The sequence below is a fragment of the Tenrec ecaudatus genome, chromosome 1 (assembly GCF_050624435.1).
Source record: "Tenrec ecaudatus isolate mTenEca1 chromosome 1, mTenEca1.hap1, whole genome shotgun sequence".
Classification (NCBI taxonomy): Eukaryota; Metazoa; Chordata; class Mammalia; order Afrosoricida; family Tenrecidae; genus Tenrec; species Tenrec ecaudatus.
The window spans coordinates 121,949,905-121,975,097 of record NC_134530.1 but is presented as its reverse complement, the minus strand read 5'-3'; the positions used below and the strand labels follow the sequence as shown (position 1 = coordinate 121,975,097).

At 46.1% G+C, this 25,193-nt stretch overlaps 1 protein-coding gene across 7 annotated transcripts in view; it reads right to left on the bottom strand.

Annotated features, from left to right (window-relative positions):
• Positions 1–25,193, bottom strand: part of LRRC8D (leucine rich repeat containing 8 VRAC subunit D) — a 204,244-nt gene that overhangs the window by 122,313 nt on the left and 56,738 nt on the right. The window contains exon 4 of one of the 7 annotated variants that reach the window (XR_012786115.1): positions 24,614–24,695. The exons of the other annotated variants lie outside the window; for them this stretch is intronic. The gene's annotated coding sequence lies outside the window, so the exon portion shown is untranslated. Of the gene's footprint in view, positions 1–24,613; positions 24,696–25,193 lie in introns of those variants that run through there. 7 annotated transcript variants of the gene reach the window in all.

The window sequence follows — 25,193 nt, the reverse complement described above, 5'->3', positions numbered from 1 at the left end:
TTGTTTGGGCATTGACATATGCATAATTTCACGCATGCTCTGTTGTCTTTTTACAACTTTTCTGTGTCCTGTTAGGAATCAGACCATCAACCCAAGATGGATTCTCTTAGAATTCATTCTTCTTCAAGTTCTTCTTGGCCAAGACACTAAACAGCTATGCTTTTGGCTTTAATAAATAAAAGTAAGTAACCCATGAATGAAGGCCAAAAATGTTACGTATACCCAAAACAAACAAACAAAAAACACTGACATCGGTCGCCCTCTGACTCATAACAAGCCTGGAAGACAGAGCAGAACTGCTCCTCTGGGTTTCTGAGAGTGTAATTTTTTTTAACGTTTTATTAGGGGCTCATACAACTCTTATCACAACCCATACATATACATACATCAATTGTATAAAGCACATCCATACATTCCCTGCCCCAATCATTCTCAAAGCATTTGCTCTCCACTTAAGCCCTTTGCATCAGGTCCTCTTTTTTTCCCCCTCCCTCATGTGCCCTTGGTCATTTATACACCATTATTTTGCCATATCTTGCCCTATCCGGAGTCTCCCTTCCCCCCCTTCTCTGCCGTCCCTCTCCCAGGGAGGAGGTCACATGTGGATCCTTGTAATCAGTTCCCCCTTTCCAACCCATTCACCCTCCACTCTCCCAGCATCGCCCCTCACACCCTTGGTCCTGAAGGTATCATCCACCCTGGATTCCCTGTACCTCCAGCCCCCATATGTACCTGTGTACAACCTCTGCCCTATCCAGCCCTGCAAGGTAGAAATCGGATCATGGTAGTTGTGGGGAGGAAGCATCCAGGATCTGGAGGAAAGCTGTGTTCTTCATCGGTACTACATCGCACCCTGACTGACCCATCTCCTCTCCTAAACCCCTCTATGAGGGGATCTCCAGTGGCCGACACTTGGGCCTTGGGTCTCCACTCTGCACTTCCCCCTTCATTCAATATGGTATATATATATATATATATATATATATATATATATATATATATATATATATATATATATATATATATATATATATACATGTGTATAAACATACATATATCTGAGAGTGTAATTTTTATGTGAGCAGACAGCCATATTTTTCTCCCATAGAGCAGAGGGTGGCTTATCCTACAGCACCATGAGAATTCCTTTCAGCATGCCAAACTACTGGAAAATCCCACATGTCATGTCCCAAGGCTCTCTGTCCCGGTTCTGCTCTGTCCCAAACTTAAAATCAATGATGATGTTGAAAACATGTTGACTGCTCAAAGCTTCAAAGGATAGCAAATGGATGGAACCGAGAATTGGCCATAAAAACACCTTCGTAGCCTATAAGGAAGGACAAAACGATCAAAGTTAGATTGACCAAGGATCAGGTCATGTCAGTTCATTCAAAATATTCAAGTGCCCAGGTTCTGTGTAGGAGAACTAGCTCAGTAGCTGCTGCCTCTGTAAAGAAAAAGCCTAGGCCCTTAGCTTATTATGAGGAGACTTCAAAGAGTCCATGAAAAATGGAATTAAAAAATTATGAAAAGCTCCCATAATGAGGCTAAGATAAGAGGTGGCCATCTAAAGGCATGTATCTGAAGGACAATGGCCAAGAGAGGGGAAGAGATGGCCTCATTATTTTTACGTTTGTCAGGCCATTTCTACCTATGTATTCAAGCCCAGCTCTGGACATGTGAAAATGTGACAACCCCATTAGAAAATTAATTCAACAACCATTTGTCAAGGTATTATAAAATATGCTAGGATCCAGGTTCGGTAATGATGAAAAAGTAATTTAAATAATTAACATTTTTATAGAATTGATCAAATCCCATGGATTGCTAAAAGCACTTTACATGTCTTAAGTAATGTAATCAGACACCTTAGTTTGGTCCTTGGTAAGTCTTTTATATAGCAGAAGTTTCTGGATTTCTGCCTCTAAGAATAATCGTGATAGTCAATCGGTGTATTTAATCACTCATTCATCACATTTAATTCTTATTTTGTTGTTGAATAACATTTAAGTAACTGAACAGCAGTGGTACACAGACATCATCTTTTGGCATGCCTTTTTTTAAAAGACCTTTTTATTATAAAGTTAACAATACTAAAGACAACATTTAGAGAATATGGACATCTATAGATAAATTAAAAAATAAATCAGATAATTTGGGGGCCACTGTTGATTTTTATTTTGCATGGAAGTTAGCATATGACATAAACATATCTGCATTCTTACAGGCCCTGGTTCCTTTCATTAAACGGTCATTTGTAGACTGTGACTACACGTGTTTTGGAAAAACAACAAGGAAAGTTATTTCCTCCCACTACTCATTCTAAATTGCTTATGGCTGTGTGTTTTAAGGTTTCTAAGAGGATGGCCTTGTCCCTATGAATGGATGCTGATAGAAAAATAAAAGAAGCCAATTAATAGGCACTATGGATTCATGAGTACTTACTTCAGTGGAAACATCTCTGAAGGTAGAGTAGCTAAAGCACAAATGTACTAGCCAGGAGACCAGTGGTTCAAATCCACCAGCAGACTCCTCAGGAGCAAACTGTGGCAGTCTGCTGACCTGAAAACTTACAGCCTTGCGCGCCCTGGGACACAGGTCTACTCTGTTCTAGGGGGTTGCTATGAGTCAGAATCAACTTGATGACGGTATGTTTGATTTTGTTTGCTCAATAAGGAGAAGTTTTACTGAGTGAGCCAAGGACAAAAGTTACCAACCCCCTTTCCCTATGGCTTAACCCCCCACGAAGAAGGCTTGGAAGAAAGAGGAAATCCTAATTGCAACTGCGATCTCTTGTTATTGTTCTGTGGCTGCTCTGATTTATAGTGACCTTCAGGAGCACAGAGTTAACTGTCCCAAACAGGATTTTCCAGTCCGCAATCTTTACAGGAGGGTGGCCGGTAGAGCCTCCGGTCTCTCAACTTTTTTGGTCAGAAATAAAACAAAACACGCTTTGGTCAGCACTTACCTCCGGCACCAGCACTGGGGCTCCCTGGCTAGAATCACAGCCATCGCCCTTCTTCTTGGCCTCTAGGCATGAATGCCTCCTGATTTCATGGAAGCCTCTCCTACTCCGCACAGATTAAACGCTTTGGCAAATAGAAACCTCTTAGGCTATTTAAGTTCTGATTAACTGCCACCAGTGAGTGAATTCTATTCTGACTCCTAGTGACCCTAGAGGTCAGGGTAGAACTGCCCCTGAGTTTCCAAGACTGCAACTCTTCAGGGGAGTGGAAAACCTTGTGTTACTCCCCGGGAGCAGCTGGTGGTTTCGAACTGTTGACCTTATGGTTAGCAGGGCAGTGCATAACCACTACTCCCACTACCATAACCAGCACTCCTACTACATCAAACAGAGCACCTAGAAAGTATCATCCCACCATGATTTGTGGTGAGGGAATGGCAAATAGAGCATGTGGTGGTGACCTGGTAAATGGGAGAGGGAGAGACAGGTGACTGGCTGGCAGGCTGTTGCCACAGTTGAGTTGGAGGAGTCGGGCCTGGAGCATCCACAGGGCTGAGGGAAAAGGAGTATATATCATCTTGAAAAAGAAATGTAGGGACAGTCTGGATATGAGGAAGCACAGCGAGGAAAGGGTAAAGATGCTGGCAGCTCAGACAGGGTAGCGCTCCTAATTGTTACTATTAATTACCAGGGGCCATGCGCTTCTCCAGCTGAGGCAGGTCTGAAGACTGTTATAGATCTAAACTTCCTTCGATGTCACACTAACTCTGGGAAGAATGACCCTTCTAGCTCACATGAGCACGTGGGGCTTAGAAGCATTCTGTAGTGTGTTGAAGGTCACAAGACTGAAAGCGGTGCGGAGTGAACCCGTGCTTATCTGCCTCCGTGGCCCTTGTCCACAATTACCTTCCCAGCATCCAGGCTTGAGGGAAAAGCAGTGGTCTGCTCTTCCCCACACCCCCTTACCTGAATCTACATGCGGTCCCCTTTATGCTCGAATCTAGCACTGCATTGGCGAAAGCACAATACCACATGCATATTTCTGATCTTTGGATGTGAATCTATACGGCACTAGAGAGTTCCAAAGTGCTGAACAGATGTTAGGTATTATTGTTATTATTATGTGGGCGTTTTCCTCCGGTGACTAATATTGGGAAACGTAGAGGCTCCATTACAGGCAGCAGACTCTACCTCATCCAAAGCTCACCCTCGAGATGAACTTTCCAGGCGTACTGTGAGCTGCTTTCCTTTTATACCCAGATAGACAAGGTGTGTGGAAGAAACGAAGACCGCGCTCACGCGTTTCGGAGCCTTGCAGAAAGGCCCATCTGCAACTTCAGGTACAGGCTGTCTCCAACCAGATGCTGTTCAAACAACATGCCCTACTTTCTTCTGTGAAAGAAGAAAGAAAGAAAGAAAAGAAAGAAAGAAAGAAAAAGAGAGAGAGAGAGAGAAAGAAAGAAAGAAAAAGAGAGAGAGAGAGAAAGGAGAGAGGAGATGGAAGGGGCAGGGAGAGGCGAAAGAGAAAGAAAGAAAGAAAAAGGAAGAAGGTTAAAAGGAGACAACTCTGGCCCAGCTGGTCTGTTTTCCTGTGAAGTATTGAAACAACTAGTGAGTAAGCAAAGGAAGGAGGCCCCCACAGAGAGGGGCTGAGCGGTCTCATGAGCAGCACGCTGGCAGAGGTGAAGCCGGTGGGGTGGAGGCAGACCAGGCTTTCCAAGGGCAGCCAGTGTTTCCAAAGTCTCCCCTGAAAGATTCAAAGAATGCTAATGCTGCACAGGATCTGGGGGATTATTTCACAAAGGAGGTAATTAAGGGATGAATATTCAGGGTGCTGCAGTCCCTGCCTAAGCATCCATAATTCAAGGACACCACTTACAGGGTTTGTGTACTCTTTCCTCCTGCCCCCTTAGCTGGTTCACACCCCACAGTTCGCCATCATTGTACAAGGAGCATCTCTCTCGTGTCCCGCGCACCTCTCCAGGCCAGCCGGGTCCCTGTCAAGGCACATTTGTTTGGCTTGCCCTCTTCCCGGGTAGCAGAGTCTTGCCCCATTGGAAAACCCTCCTTCTGGTCCCTTCCTTGATGCCTACACTCCTGTTTGGGTCTCTCCCCCTTCCACAAAATTAAAAAAAAAATCCTCTTTTAATCCTGTAATCCCACCAATCTACCCATCACCCTGCCATCAAAGGCAGTTTCTGAAGGTGAACCTGGAACACTCATACCCCAGAGGCCCTCAATGCCCACTGAACTCACCTGGCTGCCAGTGGAAGTCCCTCCCTCCCTGACCAGCCCCACCCTTCCTTCACTCTGGCATTTCCCCCCAGCTCCTCCCCAAAGACGGTGCAGAGACCCTTTCCTGGGCTGGCCCTGCAATCTGAACTTGGAATGCCTCAGGGGCTCCTCCTCCTCCGCTAGTCTCCCCCTGCCTGCGCTACCCATACTCCCAGCTCCAATGCGGCTCTTCTTGCGACCTTTCTCTAGTACGCACCCAGAGATGCCCCCTTCTGCCTTACAGTACAAAGGTAGTCATTCGTTCAGCCAATAGTGGTGACGTGCATATCACGGAGCAAACATTTAAACAGCAATACATCCCTGGATGGCGCACACGGCTTGTGATCAACTACTAATGAACCTGAAGCTTGGTGATCGGAGTCCACTCACAGGTGCCGTGGAGCAGCTGGTAACGTCTTTCCATAAAGATTGTAGCCAATCAACTCTGGCACACTTTTACTCTGCACGAGAGGGGTCACCACTAGATGAAACTGAGTCCACGGTGGGTTTGGGATGTGTGCTATGACAGGGACTAAAGTAGTCGGTAATATGCAAGAGGTACTGTAATAGACCTGCACATCTGAAGATTGGGAACATACACCTTTTTCTTGCAGTTATTGCCCACAGCACTTCATACCCCCTGTTGGCATAGTGGGTTAAGCATAGGGCTGCTCACCCTAAGGTCAGCAGTGCGGATTCACTAGCTGCTCTGCAGGAGAATGGGGCATGCCTTCTGCTCTCTTCAAGTTTTACAGCCTTTGAAGCCTTCGGGAGAAGTTCAGTCCACTCCCGTAGAGCCGCTATGTGTCAGGAGCAACTGGACAGCAGGTCGTTTTGAGTTAGCTGTTTATCTTTGAACAGATTGATAGGAATTGATATTTTTAAAATTCCCAATAGCCAACACCCCTTGAGAGCAGGGCGTTGTTTGCCCTGCTCACCTTGTGTCGCCAGGGCCCAGCACAGGGGCTGATACACGATGGGACCAGAAGAAACATCTCTTAAGTATAACCTGCCACTGCCCTTACGGAATCTCTCCCTCTGCCACTGTCAGCGTTTCTAGTCTCTTCTCCCAGTGCTTGTGGACAAGAAGCAGTGTGGGCAGGGCCTTCGAACACTCAATTTCTTCCAAGGCTTTAATTCCAAGGCAGGGGCATGTATGAACAGTTCCAGGAACATCCATGAACAGCTCATAGAAATGCTTAAGGTTATGAGGGCCAACTCCGTGTTGGTTCAAGGAAAAGGGTATCTTTAGTATGGCCTTGCTGCTCAAGGGTCATCGATCCAGTCGCCGCTGCACTCAGCTCTCAATGTGACATCAGAGTCAGAAGGCAAACACATAAAGTTCAATGAGCGTGATGGAATGGAACCACAAAGAACCCTCCACACGGCTGTGGAGGAAGGCACAGCCTCAGTACCATGCTGATCAGTCCTTCCCCACCTCTCCTCAGCCCCTCTCAGAATTGCTCAGGACCTGGAGCAGGGACAGCTGAGCTCAGCCTTGTTTTACCTTGGCCTCACAGTATTCCCGGGGCTTCATGTCTTTTTTTCAAATCAGGTTTGGATGAGGGGCAATTCAATGTATATAAATCTTATTTATCTGGCAGGTGGGAAAGTTCAAGAGCAGGTTGCCCCAGCCCCGACCCCTCTTCCAGCATCGCAATCATTGCCTCAGCACCTTGGGCAAGGACTCTTCCTGTACTCTTTCCACTACTACTATCACACTTCTCTTTACTCTGTACGCACAGACCTGCTGAAACACAGACCTCTCTGTGGATTATGTGTCCTTCCTAGTTACTATCCACTCTCTCCTCACTGGTCTTAACAGCGATCACGTCTAATTCTTATATCCCAGTCACACCTCAGTGTGTTCCAATCTGTCTTTTGCCCTAAGAACACAGATACCCACTGGGGTCACCATATTTATAGGGCACATTTAGGTCCTGCTCTCTGCCAGCTTTTCAGATATGAGGAAGTGTTAGTACCCAGTCTCCCAATTCTCTACCTCCCTGTGTGCTCCCTGCCAGGCTTTTTGTGGCTTCTTGGCTTTGGGCAGCCTGAACCACTGTAGCGCAGGTTTCCATTCCGCTCCCTCTTCCTTAGGTTTCTCTCCTTTCAGGGCTTTCTCCATTTTCAGCTTATTTATTAATAATTAGCACGCACACATACATGCTTATTCCGATGAGTCCCGGTGGTGTAGCTGAGCTGCGACACGCAAGACCGGTTGTTAGGACCCGCCAGCCGCTCCGTGGGAGAAGGCTGGCTTTCCGCTCCTGTACAGAGTTATAGGCTTGGAAACTCACAGGGGCAGTTCCACCCTGTCCTACAAGGTTGCTAGGAGTTGCCACTGACTCGAAGGCAGCAGGTTTTGAAAACCCCTAACTTGTGACTCTCTTTCCCCACCGAAGCCTCTCACTACTTTTCTCCATTTGCGGTCTGCTCGCTATGGAGACATCCTCTCTGCCTACAGCAGCCTCCTCTGCAGGACGTGAGAGCTTCCTATCCAGTCATCTGCTGGGCATTTCTACCTAAGCCTCAAACTCAACAGGAGAAACAGAACAGACTGTCCTGCTGTCCAGTCTTTCCTTCTTCCTACAGGTCCTCGTAGTTCGTGGCATTGCCAAGCACCTCAGAGTCAGCAAAGTGATGGCTGGGGTCTAAACACAAGTTGCCATTGTGTTGTGTTGGTTTGTTAGTTTAAAGAAGAGGATGAAGGACAAAGAATGGAGTTACTGCACTTATAAACTGAGAGACTGACTTCCGTTTTTAACAACAGAGAGCTCGCAGCCCATGACTCACATACCCCCTGGCAACACTGGCTAGAGCAGCCGGGCCCCCTCATCAGAAGGGTCCCATGCCTGCCAACCCAGACCCGCTCCTCACTTTCTCCTACTCTTAACTGCCTGGTCCTGGGAACAGCTGGATTTGGAATCTGTATTTGCCTACTCAGCGCAAGCAAAATGAGCACCATCCCCACTGTTGACCTCTCTCTTTCACATCCATTCAATCATTTAGAAAGTGTGACTTATCTCTTCACACACACACACACACACACACACACACACACACACCAGGGGTCTTCAGACTCAGGACCACCTCATGTGTGTCATGGAAGCACTGTGCTCCACAGGGTGCTTCTTAACGATATTGAGAAAAAAATAGGCGCACTGTCTTCCAAAGCCCCCTCTGGGTAGACTTGAAACCCCTAACCTCTAGAATAACAGCAGAGCACTTTTTGTTTTGTTTTTTCAATTTGATTTTTAATATTTTTTCAGTCTCATTGAGATTCTGCTTCATGTGTTCATTTATTTCCCTAATTACAATGCAAAGACAGTAGAGTGTCTCATTTATACTTTCCCTCCCCATGAGGCTAGCATAATAGGATGGACACTAAGTAGGTCCCAAATGAACAACTCTGGAATTCATGTGGATATACAATAATTAGTAAGTCATTAATTTTAAAATGCATTGCAGGGAAGATATGATTATACAACACATACCACTAGATGCAATGTATCTACTAAGCCCCCCCCCCCCCCCCGGATAAGTTAGTCTCATTCACCTATGATTTTAGGGGGGGAAAGGTGATTTCCTACTTACAATGGTATAAATATGTTCATAACCCAAATGTAAGATATATTTTGTTGTTGTTGCTGTTGTACTATCTAAGGAGTAAGCAAGACCATCTCATCAAGCTTTCTATTTCAGCATCCCTAACAGAATCGGGTTGACAGAAACAGGAGTGGATTTTTGTGTTTGTTTTGTTTGAACAGAATCGAATGCTTGAGCACATCAAAGGCATGTTCATAGCAGACTGCTAGCCAGCTCTAGCTCTTAACAAATGCTTCCTTAGACCGAGCTTAAATCAGTGTTCTCATAACTGCTACACATTAATCCCAGCCCTCCCATTTTTACTAATAAGCTCTCTACCCCAAGGAAATGTATAATTAGAACCACAGCCTTCTGAATGCAAAGTGTAACCCCTTCCCTACAAGTTCAAACAAAACGAAAGAACATGGGATTTATAGGAGAAAACGTGATTGCTTCTCTCAGCTGACATGATGCACATGGGCTTCAATGAACTGGAGGCAGTGTGTTAGAGGCACAGCAGGTAATGCCTAACAGGCAAATGCAGCAGCGAGATACCAAGCAGGGAGGTCCATGAAAAAATAAGGCCTGGAGCCAGACAGCTGTGCTTCCAGGACAGCCTAACCCCTCACGGGCCACATCACAGCAGAGCTCCTTCCTTAAGATGATGGTTCCAGGAGGTGCTTGGTTTCCAGCTGGAGGACATTCATAGTTGGCCATTTGTTCATTCTTTCTGCTCCATGGAAAAGGAGCCTCTGCAAACCCTCAGCAGGTTCAATGCCTTTCAGATACTTTCAAACACAGACAGAATTAGAAATGAGACAACAAATGGAACACTGTGGCCGAGGAGAGGATCACAACCTGCATACTAAACAGCCCCTGCCATCTGGGCAAGGCTTCCCTTCTCCTGGCGTCTGCTTATCAAGGAGCATTGCAACCTGGGCCTACGGATCAACGAGGCAGCCTGGGAGGGCAACTGCAGATCCCCTCGCACCTGCCGGACATTCCGTGTCCCCGCCGTGGAGAGCAGAACTGAGGGTGGGAAAGCACTGCCACGGCACTGATTCCAAAGCCGATTCTCAAGGGCCACATTCCTTAACTTCGGGCAGTCTTTAACAATGTATGACATTGTTATGCCCCGACAGCTACAGCGGACTGGATTCCTCCAAAGTGTTAAAGTGGGACTGAAGGTGGGAAAGCTCACAGTCACTCATTTTTAAAATCCCAGGGTGATATGAATCGGATCCCCACCTGTGGTAGTTACATAATCTGGTGTCAATTTGAGGATTAAGAGTGTAGGGGTGGAGTCTAGCCTGTCAATCCAGAGATGGCCAATGAGACCTCTGTGTGGGCATGCCTTCTCCAGAGAATCCTGGGAACTGCTGTATGTTCCTCCTGTGTGTCGGGAGAGACTTCTCTCCCTCTGCTCACTCCCTGTGAGACAACCCTGAGGAGAAGCCACATGGACCTACTCTGATAGCTTACAACGCTACTGGATCCAAAGACTTTCTACCCACTGGCCCGTGATCTTCCTGCATTCAGCGTCATTGCATGTGTTTCGTGAGTCTGAAGAGGACCTTATATCTTGGTATCAGACATATAGGCTAATATCAGACTTATGGGCTTGATCTGAACTGGGTTGGGATGCTTTCTTAGTGTACAAGTACTCTTTATGTAAAACTCTCTCCTATACACATGAATTTTTATGGATTTGTTTCTCTAGTCCACCCAGACTAACACACCAACTCATTTTTGCATTCCTATTGTTGTTATTGACACACGCCATCCTGACTCCCACCTGCCAGGATCTTCCCATCTGCCCTCTTTGGGGTTCCATCCTTTACTGTCATCAAGTTGATTCTGACTCACAGCGACCACACAGGACAGGGTAGAACTGCCCCCGTGGGTTTCTGAGACTGGAAGAAACCAAGCTTATTCATGTCAGGAGAGTGTCCAATCTCAAGATAAATAAAAACACGCTTCCTTTCAAATATTACTAAGGTTTCTTTTGCTGAGAAGCAAATACTAATACTTAGCAAGGTTCTGCTTCTCCTAAGCACATCCAGATTATGTGTGATGAGTTTCTGCAAAATAAACCGACCCTCTACCAATGTTCACAGACCATCCGTAAAACCTGGACAATACTGAGTACGCTCCATGCCAGACTCAGCCAGGTGGATTAAAATGGGCCTACGGTGGAGAGATTCTCAGCACAGCTGGTCTCCAAACTAGATGAATTACACTGTAGCCAACTTAGCATACACATTACCCTGGAAAGTAGAATCTACTCTCCATCCCCAGCACCAGCACCCACCACCACCACACCCCCCCAAAAGGTAAATATGAAAGGATTACATTCCCATATTAGGCTAGAAAACAATGTATGAAGTAACAATAATGAGGAATGGAGCAGACAGAAGTGAAGTAACTTCATAAGGTCCCAAAGCTGCTAAGTAGCAGAACTGGTTCCCAACCTGGGCTACTCATCTACACTAGACACAGTGAGAGATGGTTAGAAAACTCTTCTAAAATACATTCTTGTGGGAGGCTCTGCTCTCCATCTTCTGTCCTTGTGAAACTTCTGTTCAAGTCTTTTGCCCACCTCCTCAGTGGGCTATGCTTTTTTCCTTGTTGTAATCTCCCTCTCGCCAACAGTCTAAAGTACATGGGGGTTGCAAAAGGTTCATGGGAAAATTCCATGATCTGCTAATTCCATTCTCTTTCCACAAACTTTTTGCAGCTCCCCTGTACTGACTGGTCACCTGCAGCCGACACCATGCCGAGACTGCAGCCCACACCAAGCTCTGGGCCTGTGCGATCCAATCTGGTCATCGATAACTGGCAGTGGCGATTTAAACTAATTTCAAAAATTGAAGTCAATAAAACAAAAAAATGTGGTGACTCAGTCACATTACCCTTCAGTTCCCTATGCGGAAAGTAGCTACCTTCCAGGGAGTAGATAAAAACAATTCCACCTTCCCAGGAAGTCTAACAAGCTCCTATCCCGAGCCAAAGAGCAAATCGTGTAGAGACGCTAACTGCTGCGGGACTACCGGATCTCCCGGTGGAGAGAAGCGTGTCTTAGGTAACTTGGTCTATTTTCTTTTCATCTCCTTCCTTTTACAAGGAGAGAACCTGGGAACCTGCACGTTGAATGAGCCCCATGCTGGATGAGACTCCTGGGGGGCCAGAGACACAGCAAGAAAGACCCTGCTAGCCCTCTACAGGGTGGGTGGGAGAAGCGGCGCAGAGTTCGCTGCATACAATCCCCAAACCCCAGTGAGAACACTCCCCTCTTCACGGCAGCAGCCAGAGCAAGCTCCAAGTGACCGAACAAGCAGAGGGGGATGCTTTACAAGTGGCCCCGGGCAGTAGGAAGGCTCCGGCAGGGCGGTGTCTCCCTGGCCTGAAAGGCGGGATGGAACTGGAGCGGGCTTTTCACAAGGTCCTCAGATACTGAGGCGTTCTGCTCTCTGCCCTGCATACTCCGATCATGCGGACTCTGGTATTCCTAAGCCCAGACACAGCACACAGCACACAGAATACTCGAGAGCCAATCTTCCTCTGCATTCCTCTTCTAGCGTTTACGAATTATTAGCTATGACCCCGTGCAAGGTTGTAGTGCCTCCGTTTCCTTACAAAATGAAGCAGCTTACACAGGTTCTTGTGAAAGTCTTATGAATTCATATTTGAAAAGCATTTGGAGCACTGTTGGTACAAAGTAAGTGGTATACGAAGGTTTTTAAGTAGCATCATTTGACATTGAATATGAAGTTCCTGTGTACCGGGAATGGTGTTAGGTGCTAACGCTACCGAAATAAACAGAACTTCGAAGGAGACAGAGGCTTAAAAAGCTATATAAAGGGGGGAGGGAATGGGAGGGAAAAATGCTAGCACCTCCCTTTAAACCACTCACTGGCTTCTCGTGACCTCAATGTACAGTCTGGGTCATAGTTCATCAGACCTGCCCACCCTCTGACTCCTCCTTCTCTGACCTCATCGCTGCTTTTCTGTCCCCATCACTCACCCCTCTAGGACCACAGTGCCCGGTGGCCTTTCCCACCCATGCAGGAGTCATAAGTCATCTGCATTTATGGCTTCCTCTTGCCAGAGGCGACTTCTGCTACCCCACGTGACTTGCAGTCTCACTTCCTTCAAATGTCTCCTACCCAGAAAGGCTTCCCTGACCACCTAACACCCTCTTCTCCCATCTTGTTTATTTTTTAACTTATTAGCACGTATTACTGGACATTTAATAGATACCTACAGAACATATACTTCTCAGGACTATACAGAAACAGCAACTCTTTGTAACACGAGGCAACAAGTGAACAAAGAGCTTTTAGTGAATCCCTACTGTATGTGCATTGTTCAGGTGGCGTCAGCGTGGCACCCTTTCACCATCCTTTCCGCGTGTACGCTCAGCAAATATTCTGAGAAGCTAGATTACCTAGGGACTGGGTAAAAGGCATCAGCAGACACCTGACAAACAAAAACATATTGTTGAGAATGAGGGGGGCAAGAGCAGAGATTCAATGCCCATCTGTAGACAGTGGAACAATCTCCCCAGAGAGGGGCCACAGGGAAGGGATGAGTCACCAGGGTGCAGTAAAGCATCAATAAAACACACGATATTCCTCTGGTTCCTTGAGGCTTCCTCACCCCCACCCCCACCCCCACTACCATGACCCCAGTGCGACTTCTCAATTCAGATAGACCGGAACATGTGCACAGGGATAGATAAGAGATGGGAGCTCCTGACACACAGAATCCAGTAAAAGGAGTAGGAATAGTGATACCAGAAGGGTAGGGGAAAGAGGGGGAGAAGAAGGGAGAAAGGGGGAACCAATCAGAATGATCAGCACATAACCATACATGAACAACAGAAACATGCGGGAAGGGAGACAGCGGTCGGTGTGAGAGATGAAAATAATAACAATGTACAATCTATCAGGGGCTAGGGGGGTGACGGGGGGTGGGGCGGGAAGAGCTGATTCAAGGGCTCAATAAAAAGTGAGTGTCTAGAAAAGAATGAGTGCAACATGTGTACAAACATGCCCGATTCAATTGTTATATGGATTGTGATAAGAGTTGTATGAGCCCCAAATAAAATGATTGGAAAAAAGAGGAGAACACTCCACCAGGCTCGGAGGAAGGCTTCTTCATAAGCTGCAATGTACAGATGACACAACCTAGCTTGCTTAAGCCAAGAGGATGTGAAGTACTTGCTGCTGCGAATCAAGGACAGGAGCCTTCTGTCTGGACTACAACTCATTGTAAAGAAAACCAAAATCCTCACCACTGGACCAGTGGACATCATGATAAACAGGAAAGCTTGGCACCGACGAGGGTTTCATTTTCCTTGGATCCACAATCAGTGCTCATGGAAGCGGCAATCAAGAAATCAAGTGTTCAAGGGCAAAGATGTCACCCTAAGAACTGAGGTGCGCCTGACCCATGCCACGGTATTTCCATCACCTCACATGTCTGGTGAAGGCTAGGCAAGGAATAAGGACGGCCAGAGAGGAGATGGTGCACTGGAATCATGGTGTTGGCGAAGAGTACGGAGGTATCGTGGGCTGGCAGAAGAACAAGCAAATCCGTCTTGGAAGAAGTAAAGTCAGCAAGATTCTTCGAAAAGCGAGTGGCAGGACTTGGGCCCATAGACTTTGGACATGTTATTGAGAGACCAGTCTCTGGAAAAGGACATCTGCTTGGTAAAGTAAAGGGTCAGCGAACAAGAGGATAGACCGACCCAGTGGCTGCAACCGTGGGCTGAGCCTCACAATTGAGAGGATGGTGCAGGATCAGCAGGTGTGTACAGTGCACTAGCTTGTGTACAGGGCACTATGAGTTGGCATCTAACAACACCGACTTTGTAAAGGTCAAGTACTCAACTGTTTTAGATTCTGTCATGTGGAATTATCTGGCTATTTCTAAAGTGTTTTCATTAGGGGCTCATGAATCAATTCTGACTCACGGCAACCCCGGGGGACAGCAGACACAGCTGCTGTCCGGCCTGACGCCATCCTCACAATGGAGATTAGGTCCTTGTTGCAATCACTCTGTCCGTCCATCTTGCTGCGGGGCTTCCTTGTTTTATCTGGCCTTCTATGTCACCAGGCATGATATCCTTCTTTGGGGATTGGTCCCTCCTGATAACAAGTCTACAGAGAGAGATGAAATCCCTCCATCTTTTCTAAAGAGTCGTCTGCCTATACTTCCAAGACATCCTTGCTCACTGTGCTGGCAGCCCGTGGCATGAAGTACTCCTTGTCAGCACCCCACTCATGTCTCAGGGCTTGCTCGGTCTTCGGGGCTCAGCGTCCGCCTTTTGCATGCATATGAGGGGGGAATGCAAGTCCTCTGGCTTCCGCCAGGACTTTTAAAACTAGTATCCGAAAAACTTCCTACCAAATTAAAAAAGAAATCATCAAACACCTAAGAGTGGCAAAAGGGCTTTCGTGTTTTATATCAAGTCCAAAGGATTGTAATAGGCTACTTAGCATATAAAATCGCTCTGGTATCTAACTTCATAAAAGCTGAAGGCGTTTGATCTGTGGAACCAGGAGCACTACCTCTCTCTTGGGCCCATCTCTCAGGCGCCATCTTGAGCATTTTACACACCTTTAATCACTGACCTGCCAAGGTGATTTAGGGTGTATTTCAGGAAAGACCACGGCCATGATCAATTCTCTGGATAAATCCTGTTAAGTGAGGATAGGCAGTTTGCCTTTGGGAAAGGTTGCTAAATTAACTAGGTCTTACAGACAGGGCTAGAACTCTAACCCCCCCCGCCCCCCCAAAAATTAAAAACCCAGTGCCACCGAGTCCCCTCCAACTGCAACCCATCGTCACCCTCGGAGACAGAGTAGAACTTCCCCTGTGGTCTTCCGAGAAGACAGACTTTTTTCCAGGGGTCGAAAGCCTCATCTCTCTCTGGAGAGCCACCGGTGGAGTCAAACTGCTGACCTTGTGTTTAGCAGGCCAGGCCTAACTCCCTCTGTAAGTTGCTGTACCACTAGGGCTCCTGAGAAGACACAAAGGAAATGGTCTCTTTTGCCTTCTTCCCTATCCCTGCCTCTTGTGTCACCAAAGACCCTCCACTTGCTGTGTCACTGCTCTTTCTATTTAGCATAAACGCCGCAGAATGCAATCTGTACTGGCTTTCAACTTTGGTGTACGCTGTGGGTTTTGTAATATTCTCTGGGCAGATACTGTTCTGATGGCATGTCAGTCTCCCACCTCTGTTTTCTGTGTAAAATCTCCTTTCTTCACTATTAGCACTTTCAGGTAATATTCCCCTAGGGCAGCATACTACCTATCCTCAAAACGTGGAGGAGTAAGGAGGAGGCGCCTATTCTTCGACAAGATAAGAAAGAAGGCACACACACACACACACACACACACACACACACACGCCAAGCGGCTACGGAGCTGCCCCTCGGACACGCTCTGCTGACTCATTATAGTCATTTAAATTCCATTCCTGAGACGATCCCCTTTTGGAAACTCCTGAAATGACTGTCTGAGTAGAACTGGGATTTAAGAGATATAGAAATAAACATGCTCCTAGCCAATTCCCCAGGTCTCTCCTACAGCCTTGTAACACTTCGGAACGATTGCTTCAGGCATGATTCGTACTTTCATCTATGACCAGTGTTTAGACCAGCGGTTCTCAACCTGTGGGTCAACCAACCCTTTCACAGGGGTCGCCTGACTCATAACAGTAGCAACATTACAGTAAAGAAGTAGCAATGCAAATACTTTTATGATTGGGGGTCACTACAACATGACTGTGTTACGGGTCGTGATGTTAGGAAGGTTGAGAACCACTGGTTTATACTCTTTAAATGCCACCTTTTGACTACAAGTCAATTTGAACATCTACAAGGGTGTACACTTCACTCAGTAGATGACACTGACATCATGTGTTAAGACATGCTAAGTTGAGAAGACGGCGGGATTGATGGACCAATTTCAACATGCGGCCCAGTGATCACTGAACATAGTTTTATAGGTGAAAAACACGCTGACGTCTATTAATACACTCAAGTATAACATTGCTCTCCATGAAGAAAAAACAGGCTCTTATTTCTGAGGGAAAAAGAGTCATTGAAAGGTGGAGCTCAGAGGTCCGATGGTTCAACTCCCTAACACAACAGATGGGAAAGCTGAGGCCCAAAGTAACGCACAGTCTGAAGCCCCGGCAGCTGCTTGTTTCCCAATCCTGGGCTTGAGTTTGAGCACCCTCAGGTTGCTGCTACTGCCCAGAGGAGCTGGGTGCCGTTTACAGCAAGTCCTGTGACCGAGCAGAAGTGCCTGGCAGGGTTTTCTGGCTCTTCTCTCTATGGGGAGCAGACCACCAGGTCTTTCCTCCTCACAGCCACGGGGTAGTCCACACCACCCCTCGTTGCACTGCTGGATTGTTGCCAGAGTGCGTTCAGAATTCACATAAAGGATTAGAATCAAAGAAAATGGTCCCAGGCTTTTCCTCCTCCTTTCACCCTTTCCAGTGTTCTAAAGACTTTGAAAACCACCAGGAAACAAAGTTCCACAGCCTTCTCCACTGTAAATGCCCCGTAAGTATTCGTGTGAACTGAACAGAATCTGGGTATGACTTATCCCCACAAGAAGCAGCATGCGTAATAGTACTTCAGACCGTCCTATTTGTGACTTTCGGTTTCCATAGTGATAAACATCATTTATTGTTACATGTGGTCTGGCTTACATCTATGAATAAGTATTTCCTGATGAATGGCAACTCCCACAGATATCATTTTCCAAGGATTTCAGACAGCTGATGAGGACCAAAGAACTCCCCACAGAGAAGATTAATAACTGATTAGGTTAGCAATGGAAAGGCACTCCAAATTGTCACTGACCTAGCTGATCCTCTGCCTTTATAAACTTCTCTAGGGACATCAGAAAATACTCAGGCTACACTGGCAAAATCGACAGGGTTATAAAAATTAAGATTGTGAGAATCATGCCAGGATTTGATTTAATAATCTAAAGCAAGCTAGTTTTTAGTACTCTAAACCAAAACCAAACTCACTGCTGAGTTGATGCTGACTCACAGTGATCCTATAGGATGGAGTAGAACTGCCTCTGTGAGTTTCAGAGTCTGTACCTCTTTACACGAGTAGAAAGCCCCATCTTTCTCCTGCGGGGCAGCTGGTAGTTCGAACTGGTGACCTTGCGGTTAGTAGCTCAATGTGTAACCACCGTGCCACCAGGACCCCCAGCAGTTTTCAGTACTACATAAGGACAAAGATGCTCTTCCTATCTTGCCTCTACACCTGCAGAAGAATCCTGCTTCGTGTGTGAGTGACAGTAACAACCCTCCTCTCTTGGGTCTCTTATCCACCTCAGCATAACTGGAATTTGAAATACAGGTATCGGTCACCTGATGCCCCCAATAAGCCCAAACCCAACCCACTGCCATAGAGCAGATTCCGACTCGTAGAGGCGGGAAGGATGATAGGAGCTGTCTGCTCCTCTAGGTTTATAGCCTCGGAAACCCAAATGGATGGTTCTACTCTGTCCTACAGGGTTACAATGTCCACAACACATCCTGAATCAGTGGACATCATGGGATATGGCGGCTGTGCAACATGGTAGTACATACAGGCCATCCCCAGAGTACAAGAGTTCTATTCCTTGGATCTGTCTGACTTATACCCAAGTTGGAACAGTAGGTAGTTTGTATCTACAGCAAGTTAGACAGAAGTTGTTCTTAGTATATGAGGGGGTACACTAAACTATGTATTTAAATCTTTTTACAAAATAACCTTATCACCTTCAAAGTACTCTCATTACACTAATATATTTGTCAAATCTGCAATTCCATTCTTGAATAAATTTTTCAAACTCATCTATTTGGATGGCAGACAGCACCTCCCTCTTTTTTTTTTCTTCACCTCTTCAAATCGCTGTCCTTTCATGTCCCTCTTCATTCACAGAAACAAAAAGAAGTCACACAGAGCAAGGTAGTTGAGAAGGATTCATGGGACAAGGAAGGCATGCTGTTTTTGCCCAAAACTGGCGCACTGAGATGGCTGCACGATCAGGTGCATTGTCGTGGTAGCAAAACCAGTCCCCCATCTGCCACAAATCAGGCCTTTGTGTGACATACTAACCTCAATCTTTTCAGAACTTCTAAATAGAAAGCTTGATTAACAGTCTGACCTGGTGGAACAAACTCCACATGCAACACACACACACACACACACACACACACACACACTACGAAAACAAATGAGCATCATCTTGATCTGTGATTTCACTTGATAAGCTTTTTCAGTAAAGTGACGATGGCTTGACTGTTGTTTGCTTTTAGGGTCCCAGGAATAGAACCATGTCTCGTCACCAGTAATAACCTTGAGGGGGGGGCGGGGTCTGGGTCGCTTCAGAGCTGTTCTTTCAAAGCAGGGCATGTTTCCACTCTGCACTCTCTTTGCTGGTCAATCAGAACCCGAGTCACAAATTTCCCAGCGACTCTCCTCACTCCCAAAATCTTTCACTAAAATTTGCTAAGCTCTAAGACAACACAGATAACTTCCCCATCTCTTCAATGGTCTTTGAACACAAGTGCACAGATTTTTTCAACATTTTCATCCATTCAGAAAGTTGACGGATGTCCAGAATGAGCTTTGTCATCAATCAACATTTCACCTTTTTTGAAACAAGAAAACCACTCATACATTTGAGTTTTTCCTATAGCACTGTCCTTGTGAGGTGTGTTCGACATCCCAAGAGTTTCTTAGCCATTTTTCCCGAGCAAGAAAAAAAAAATTTAGTCACATGCTGTTCTCTTAAATCAGACAACACACAAAAAAAGGTTCAAGCGAAATTGCTTTTACGAAAAAATTCACTGTGACCAGAGAGAACTTTCCTAAGCAACGCCACTGGGTGCACTATCTTAGAGCAAGTTCCCTAGCAAGGGGGGCAGAGGGGGGAAGCATTCTATGAGTGGAGCTTTTTTCCGTTTTGGGGGGAGGGGTACCACCTGGTAGAGTGTGCATTCCTATGCATAAAAGGACATTAAAAAAATACTTCCAGACACACTAAAACATCTTCAGCACAGTCATATAGTAATAATGATAGTAGTATTTGTGTATGCTACAAAGTAGCACCTGGTACAAGAGGGGCTTTACAGGGGCTGGGACTGCAGACTCGTGTTTGGTCAGGTGTTGCCTGAGTCACAGTCCACGCTGGCCATCCAGAGCTGTGCACAAAGAAGGAGGAGACATCAAGAGAAGTCACAAGCAACAGAAGGTCACCTAGTTTTTCACCACATCTGGCCAACTTTTGTGGGGGGGTAGCTTCAGAGTTTCTGTACCAATTAAACTTTTAAGGATTGTTCAGGGCGTGACGGCCATTAAAAGTACGAGAGGGAACGAAGAAGGGCACCCCTCTACCTGTATGCTGAGAACGTTCTTTTCCACTCTCATGAAGAGTTTAACTCAGAAAATGATTTTGATCTCTTTCCTTGTTTGCCACTCTGTGCTGACAACTGTGACGGTGTGGCTGAATGAGAGAAGAATACAAGTATGCTTCCAAGAGGTGAGGTGGAAGTAGTATCTCCATGTCCCCCTGTCCCTCTATGAGCTCTCGCCTGTACAATTAAAGATGCCTACACACACAGTTTCTAAGAACATATCGACAAAATTTTGTGAGAACAAGACAACTGTTCATAGTCTGGATAGAACCACTGAATCTTTTGCACTAGAAACGGGATTGCAAAGTGAACTCTCTGAACTCATTGCCATTGAGTCGATTCTGGCTCACACAACCCTACGTGAGTCAGGGCAGGGTAGAACTGCTCGTGGGGGTTCTGACAGTCTACGGGAACAGAAAGCCTCATCTTCCTCCTGTGGGGGACTGGTAGTTTCAAACTGCTGCCCTTGTCGTTTGCAGTCTAACACATAGCCCACTGCACCACCAGGAATCCTTATGGGAGGCAAAACAGTTTAAAGTGAATCACTATTCATCTGTGCGCACAAACTATTGCCACTAAAAATGTCCAATATTCAGTTACACTGGTGTAACTTGGGCGAAGGGGAAGACACTGTTATACAACAGGGGAAAGAGAAATGATGGGGGTGGGCAGGAAGTGGGACAGAGCAAGCTATTGGGAAGGTTGATTAATTGTTTAGATAAAAAAAGGTGATCGTAAAAGTGAATCCCATCTAATTCACACACAGATGTGCACATGCCCAGAAATTTTAAATGAAAAAAGAATGAGCAGGGAAAGAGGAACTATTACTCTAGAGGTTCCGGTTTCGTTAAGGAAGCTTCCGTTAAGGATAATGAAAAATTTCTAAGTGGACAGACATGATGATTCTACAACATGATGAATAGAATGTAACTGAATTGTGCACAAAACAAATGTAAAATGGCAACTTTTTGTTACATGTATGTATTTGACCTCAATGAAAAAGAATGGGAGTAACTGGTAGTAGTTTTACAGAGATGTTATTTGTCCAGAGCCATCCAATCCAATAGTCTCTGAACAAACATTCCATCTCATTTTAACAATACAGTGCTCCTCTCTAAGACTTGCTGAAATTAAACAAAATACTGTTAGCTAAAAGTTAAACTTCTTAAAATATTCATTCCTGCAAGCTTTAAGCAAGCGTTATTAAGCAGTTAATGTCCCTGAGAAGCAAAAGTATTTCTCATCTGGAAGTTCAAACCCCTGAAAAGTGAAGCGTGCTCAGTGAGGACACCCTGCACTCCGTCAGGGAGCTCAGTCGTCTCCTGTGAGGCTGCCCGTGTGCTGGGATCATCTTGTCGGGACCAGACTGGGTTAGGTTTTATGTTTTTAATTAGGCACTTCACGCCCTGGTCCAGTGTAGATGCAGAGTGAGGCAGTCTTTCTGAGTCACCTAAGAAGGGAAAGGCCAAACTCAGGAGAGAAGGAACAACACACTCGCGCTACACTAGGGAGAGGTAGTTGTCTGCAGAAAGCAGAAGGGGTCCGAGAGAAGTCAAACCACTGCATGTAGATATCTGGTTCTGCAAAGGACACAGCAGCGGCAATCTCAACCGTAAGGGACTGGGTTATTATATAAAGAAAATAAGGAAATCCTTTGGAAGATGTGTGTATTAGTCTGGGTACATCAGAGAAACAAATCCACAAAAACTCATATGTAAAAGAGAGAGTTTTATATAAAGGTTAAGTGCACATCAAGAAAACATCCCAACCCAGTGCTGCCTAAGCCCACAAGTCCAACATTAACCCATATGTCCTACACCAATCCACAAAGTCCTCCTCCATCTCACAAAACAGACACTATGATGCCGACTGCAGGAGGAAAGCCGAATCAGTGAGTGTGTAAGCATCTCAGGGCTGGCAGGGGTCTCCACACAGCTGCTCCAGCACCCAGGACTGCATGGGGGTAGGCCCATGCAGCCTCTCCCTGGGACTATCTTGCAGGAAGTGAGCCTTGCCAGCTGAAGAAGGGAACTGGCTAAGGCAGCTGCACCCTGATCCGACCATCAGAAAGCAAGCGACCTGAGAACTCGAAAGGCGAGGCTCACCGAGCCATTTATCTCTCTGCCTTTCGATTAACCCCATATGTGTTTATCGGCCAGGTTGGCACACTAAACTTTAACTGTATCAATGTGGAATGAAGACCCAGCTAGGAAAAGCAAAAGACAGGCAGTCACAGACCACCGGAAGTCAGGGAAATAAGAGACTAAACTAAAGACCTGGTCATTTCTGTTGAAGGACTGACCCCCATAAAGTAGAAAGGAAGCAGCCACAGGCAACTGCTAGGAGTTCCCATGGCACTGGGCCTGTGAGACCTCATCACGCCTTAGCAATGAGTAGCAGGAATGGCTAAGCAACATCTCTGACAACATCTAGCAAATGTGCTCAACATTGTTTCTATATAAGGAAACTGTCCACCAGGTACCCAGTGGGGCTCAATTCAAGGAGCACTTACTGAGAAAATGCCATGTGATCAGCACTGCGTGGCCACCAGTTGTTAATTCACACTCCATACACGGCTCTTGTCCCCAAAGAAAGTAGATTTAAATTAGAGACCGACTAAACTCTGGGGGAAGTGATTATATTTGGACCCAAGTCATCTCCAGCTTTTGTAAGTATAAACTTAAAATTCTGCAAGAGACTACATGGTACTGAGAAGAGAGCATTCAAGGGACACAAAGACCATGGTCCAGTGGCAACTGAAGAGAGAAGCTGGAGATGCTCAAAAGCCAAGCCCGAGAAACAGGAAGTGTCATTTGAAAGTCAACAGGTGAGAATAAATGAAGAACAAGACAAAACAAAGGAAACCCCGCCATCCATGAAGTCAATGGGGTTTTCCCCTCAGAAAAGATCCCTGAGGATACTGAAATAAAACCAATACAACATACGACAAGCCATTACATAGCCAGAGACTAAGGGCCCCAACATTTTGTAACTGCAAAGCAGTGAGCAATTTTATGAGAGTGTTGGTGTAAATCATTAACCCTTGAAGTGACAGTGAAATGGTTTTGTTAGTCTTCCCCGGAATAGCAGACAGGGTTCATGAATGACAGTGAACACCGCAGCTAACAGAGACCTTAGGGTCTGTCTCGCAGAAATTAATGTAAATGCAAATAGTATTAACAACGCTAAAATTGGAGGCTGCTCAAATACATTTTACACACCAGTAAACAGTTTCAGGACAAGTAAGAGGTTGTCACTTGAAAAATGAAACTCCAAAGCCCACGATGTACAGGTACTTACAAGAAAGTTCTCCTGTGTGTTTTTAATTAATCATTAATGAGAATGTTCAGCAATTCCACTTTCTGTAATCATCTACTCACTTTCTTTAACAAAGTACAGAAGAGAAACTTTGTTACCTTATATTACCCGGGAGACTGACATTTAACCCTAGATAGACGTGCGATAACTTGGCTCGGTAAACATAAGACAGCTGCAAGCACAGCCCAGAGATAATCATCACACTACCTCTGGGGCCTGTACCTCCGAGCAGGGGCGAATGCACTGTTCTTCACCAGCATTTTCTCCGTAAACAACTTACATAACCTCACAACCTTGAGGCATGAATGAAGTAACAATGCAGGAAGCCATTTCATCATCGACCATTTCAGTAGTACATTACTCAGTACGCCCCCCGTCCCAGAGACAGATGCCGGAGTGGGAATTACTAAAGCTCAATTCAATGCCTAGGACAGTGTCGGAGCAGAAGTGATCCAGACGCAAACGTTCCAAGAGAGATGAAATGCCTGAAACAGCAATTCCGGTTATTGGCCAGTTCACTTGTCAATGGCCAAATTTCAAGCACGTCCGAAGAGCCGAGTTGGGAGGGGAGAAGCTAGTTCTAGGGCATCTCTGCTCCTCCAGATGTGTTTCCTTTAAACCAGCAGTTCTCAACCTGTGGGTCCCAACCCCTTTGGGGGTCAAACAACCCTTTCACAGGGGTCGCCCGATTCATAGCAGTAGGAAAATGACAGTGATGAAGTAGCAACGAAAATCATGTTATGGTTAGGGGGTCACCACCACATGAGGAACGGCATGAAAGGTCATGGCATCAGGAGAACCACTGCTGTCAAGGAGAGCTCAATCCTGGAGCCTCCCTGGGATTAGACACCTGTGGATGCACCTGTATGACCAGGTGGGCTTTCTCTGGTGGGGACAAGTATGAAAGAGCTCTCACTTGCTCACTGCCCCAAATGCTTTCTTGCTTTCCCAAACGGCTCACAATTGTAGGAGAAATTGGGTAAAAGTATTAGTCATTTAATTGAATCATTCTCTTACCTTAAAAACTCCCTGAGGCCAGGGAAAAAAAATTAGTATTCGCGAACTTCTTAGAACTAAAAGGTAGGCAGATCCAAAGTCAACTTCTTTTATCTGCGAATAAAGCCGATGGATCCAGTAAATCACAAAGGCTCTCAGGCCACTAAAGCAGAGCCGTGGCTGGACATGCATTTGCCACTGCCTTTGAGGTTCCTCCTTCCAAGCAGTTACCAGTAGCCATCGAGTTGATGTTAACCTGGGCTTTCAAATCACAGGTTTTCACAAGTACATCACCGGGTCTCTCTTCCGACCCGCTTCTGGGTGGCCTCTGACCAGAGTGCCATAGGCATCCGCACTGCCTAGGCATTCCATTCCTCACTCTCCCCCAAAACGCGAGCACTCTGTCATCAGTGGTGGCACCTTTCCATGCCCTTGAGTTCCTCCCTACATCTCCCAGCTCGCCACTCTCATGCCCAGGAGGTTTCTAAGACTTAACAGTGCTGCCTCGGGAATCTTTCATCATTACCCAAACCACCTCAAACGAAAGCCCTCACCGCCTACTCCTGCTCCATCCACTGTCCATAAGCCCACAACTCTCTTTAGGGAAAAAAA